Genomic DNA, 4,323 nt, shown 5'->3' with positions numbered 1-4,323 from the left:
TGCCTCCCCATCCCCAGGTCCTGTTCTGAGCTGGCTTCCTAACATCAGTCTGAAACTATGCCCATTCCCTGCCCCCCGCTAGTGACAACAATGCAGCTAGAAAGGCAGCCCTGGTGTGTTCGTTTCAGCAGCCACGTCATCTGGCTACTTCAGCAGTTAACTCCCCATTCCCATTTCCTAATGCCTTCTGGACATTTCCACTTGGATGCCTGCAGCAGCTCGTTATGTCCTCCCACTGGCTGTCTCATGTATTTGTGGTCTTGGTGGATGGAGTCATCCAAACAGTGCCCTGGGCAAGTCACCTCAGAGACTTTCCTAAGGCCTCTGACTTCTCCTCCCCTGCCTTTCCGACCTGCCTATCCGCCCCCCCCCCACCCCGAGCCTCTGCAGACCCTCTATGTTCTAAGGCTTGAACGTCTCTTGGTCCCCACTGCCTCCTCTGACCTCCCTCCCATCTCCAGTTCGCTTTCTCTAAGTCAAGTCAGATCTTATCCCTTTTCTGGGTTAGAAATTCTTATGGCCTTTTTGTTGGCCATATGATCATCAGGCCTTTTTTTTTTTTAAGTAGAGAGCACACACGCATGTGCACATGAGCGGGGAGGGGCAGAGCAAGACAGACAGAATCTTAAGCAGGCTCCACGCCCAGCACGGAGCCCCATGCAGGGCTCGATCTCACGACCCTGAGATTGTGACGTGAGCCAAAATCAAGAGTCAGATGTTTAACTGACTGAGCCACCCAGGCGCCCTGTAAAAATTTTATTTTTAATCTCTGCACCCAATGTGGGGCTCGAACTTATAACCCTGAGATCAAGAGTCACATGCTCCACCGACTAAGCCAGCCAGACACCCCTTGATCAGCAAGCTCTTGATCCATGAGCAAGAGGTACAAGTCTTCACCAACTGGCCTTAACAGCCTTGCTCAGCTTTAGTCCGTGCTCACACATGAGGCCCATGCCCAAGGCCTTCCTCCCAGGTCAACGCCTAGGGTCCAGTGGGACCGTGGTTTGAAGCTCTGGGTCCCTCTTTAATTCTGCCACCAAGCGCCTGGCTTCCAGTCTCTGACAGTAACAGTAACCTGGTGACTGTGGTTTTCCAGTCCTTCCCAGTGACTACTCTCTGCTCTCCTCATTTTATTTTCATATTGAGTCAGGTGCTCAGCGATGACTGCCTGCTATTCACTTGCCAAGTCTCAGGGTCATGGCAGCTGCGTCCAAATAAAAGTCATGTGCGTCGTACTCCTCAGTGCCCTGGGGACATTGAGTGGCCACAGCTCTTTAGGAGGCTGCACAGTGGTCTGCACGCTTCACTCTCAGTACCCAGCTTTGAGGGCAGGATTCTGGAACACTGAGATCTTCTCCACCTACACTCCTCAGTAGATGTCATCCTGAGACACTAACCTTGGGGCACTCTCAAACTACCTGCATGGGTCCATGGATCTGCAGAGGCTCATGGGCAGGCCCAGCCTCTTCTTGGAGTGGCCAAGGGGACCCTGGCGCCACTGGAGCAATAGCGACCGAATCCATGGGGTGGAAGTCGCCCAGACTGTGGATGGACCATTTATTTATTTATTTATTTATTTATTTATTTATTTTAATTAATTAATTTATTTATTTTAACTATTCTCTGTGCCCAATGTGGGGCTTGAACTCCTGCCCTCCAGATCAAGAGTTGCATGCTCTTCTGGCCAGGCGCCCCATGGATGGACAGTTCTTAACTCTGGACCCTATGAACCTTTAGGCGGCGAATCCCCACAAATTCTTGTAAGATCTGATGATGGGTATTTGTAGTTCTGGGGAGAGGGTTCACAATTTTCAGCAGATTCCCAAAGGGATTTGTGGCACATATGAGGTTCAGAAAAGGAGAACAAAGGGGCCTTAGAGAACCACCATTTTGTTAGAGTATGGTTTTTCTGGATTATAATAGTAACCCATATTCATCATAAAATTGGAAAATAAGAAGACCACAAAGAAGACTGTAAAATCACCCTTGAGTCCAGCATCCAGAGATAACCATGTTGGCATTTGGGTGTGCACCCGTCCAGCCCTTTCTCTGTGCAAACATAAGCACATACCATCCCTCTAAATCTAGGCAAGAGGCTCCTTTGTGACCTGCTTCTTTCTACTTCAGATATCATGGACATTTTCCCAACTTATTAAATATCCTTCTAGAACTTTAAGGACTTAAATGATGTCATAATAGTCACTCGCTCGGGTGCCTTGTTTCGTTTACATTGCTTTCTGGGTTTTGCGGGGTTTTGTGGTTGCTATAAATAATGTTGTGATAAACACCCTGTTACATATGTTCAAAAATTTCTTTGTTTTCTTTCGATACAATTCTAGAAGTGGAATTTTTTCCTCATTTATTTTTTTAAAATTTAACTTCAACTAATTAAATATAGTGTTGTGGGTTTTTTAAAAGATTTTATTTATTTATTTGACAGAGAGGCAGCAAGAGAGGGAACACAAGCAGGGGGAGTGGGAGAGGAAGAAGCAGGCTCCCAGGGGAGGAGCCTGATGTGGGGTTCGATCCCAGAACGCCGGGATCACGCCCTGAGCCGAAGGCAGACGCTTAACCACTGTGCCACCCAGGCGCCCCTTAAATATAGTGTATTATTAGTATCAGAGGTAAAGTTAGTGACTCATCAGTCTTATATAACACCCAGTGCTCATCACATCACGTGCCCTCCTTAATGTCCATCACCCAGTTGCCCCATCCCCCTCACCCACCTTCCGTCCAGCAACCCTCAGATTGTTTCCTATGCTTAAGAGTCTCTTATGGTTTGTCTCCCTCTCTGATTTTGTCTTGTTTTATCTTTCCCTCCCTTCCCCTATGCTCCTCTGTTTTGTTTCTTAAATTCCACATATGAGTGAGATCATACGATAATTGTCTTTCTCTATAGAAGTGGACTTTTTAAAAATTTATTTAAGTCATCTCTACACCCAATGTGGGGCTCAAACTCATAACCCCGAGATCAAGAGTCACAGGTTCTTTCGACTGAGCCAGCCAGGCACCCCTTAGAAGTGAAATTTTTTAATTAAAGGGTATAAACACTTTTATTTAAGGATTTTGATATTGACAAATTATTCTCCATAAAGGTTGGTGGCAATTTATTCTTCTGCAGTAGCTTGTGAGAACACTTATTCCCTTGCATCCTCTTGTGTGTGTGTGTGTGTGTGTGTGTGTGTGTGTGGTATTGTTGTTGTTGTTGTTGTTTTGTTTTTTGTTTTTTATCCTTGCATCCTTTAGTGATCAATACTCATTGGGTGTTATCTTTTGGGGAGACCGGGAGGGGGATATTTGCAATTTGCTAGATGGAATATTGCATCTCCGGCTTTCCCGAGTCTCATGTGGAAACTGGTCTGTGCTCTAGCTGTGGGTTGCACAGTTAACACTCCCTGAAAATTTTCTCCAGATTTTGGCAACCCTCCGACAGGTGCTATTCAACAGAAGATGACTCTGCTTTTCGCCTGTTCAGGAGACCTGACACACGGTGACAGCTTAATTTCCGGGTAGTAATGAGAGTCCATGCAACTGAACGACAGCAAGGTAAAATATTTGGTGGCTCTTTCCAAAGATTCCTTCTCATCCCCAGCTTAAGTCAAAATTTTCAATGTCCTGTGAACATTTAAGAATTGTAGCTCATCCCAAAGTCCACCCCTCCCCCCCTCCCCGGCATCAGCATGTCCCAATTTTCTGGGTAATTTGAGGAGAAATGAGCATGTCTGAATGAAAGCCATTTGTAATTAACAAACATCTGCATAAAGGCATTTCTGGTTTTACATAATGGACATGTTAGGGATTCTAGAAAGTTGTAACTGAAATCCTATTTCTAATTTCTCTGGGATTAACCCAAGGTGATTCTCTTTGTAAAGGAAATGACAGCTGTTGCAAATCTCCATTTTTGTCCGGCTGCAGCACTGACAGTCACTTCGTCAGTCAGGTGGCTTCCTGGGAGCCTAATGTGTGAAGAACGTTGTACTGGGAGCTGTGGGACGGACGGGTTTTAGTCTTGGGTCTCAGTCTTGTCCTTGGGGCTTTATTGAGGAATGTGGCTGAGTCCCTGACAGGCTGGGTCTACTACTGTCCCTCCTTCCTGCTGGGGGCCCTGTTGGCTGTCACAGCTCTTCCCACTATCTCCTCAGCCTTTGGGTACCAGCAGCTGGAAGGGCACAGCTGAGGGAAAGCAGATAAATGTGGAAAGTGACCCCAGAGGTCACCAGCCCACACAGTAGTGTCCCCAAACTGGCCAGCAATGTTAACTGGCAGTTTCTGGGTTGTTGTTTTTTTTTTTAAGATTTTATTTATTTATTTTGAGAGAGTGAG

This window comes from Ursus maritimus (assembly GCF_017311325.1).
Source record: "Ursus maritimus isolate PB19 chromosome X unlocalized genomic scaffold, ASM1731132v1 scaffold_X1, whole genome shotgun sequence".
Lineage (NCBI taxonomy): Eukaryota > Metazoa > Chordata > Mammalia > Carnivora > Ursidae > Ursus > Ursus maritimus.
The sequence above is the reverse complement of the archived record's forward strand: the minus strand, read 5'-3'. Positions refer to the sequence as shown.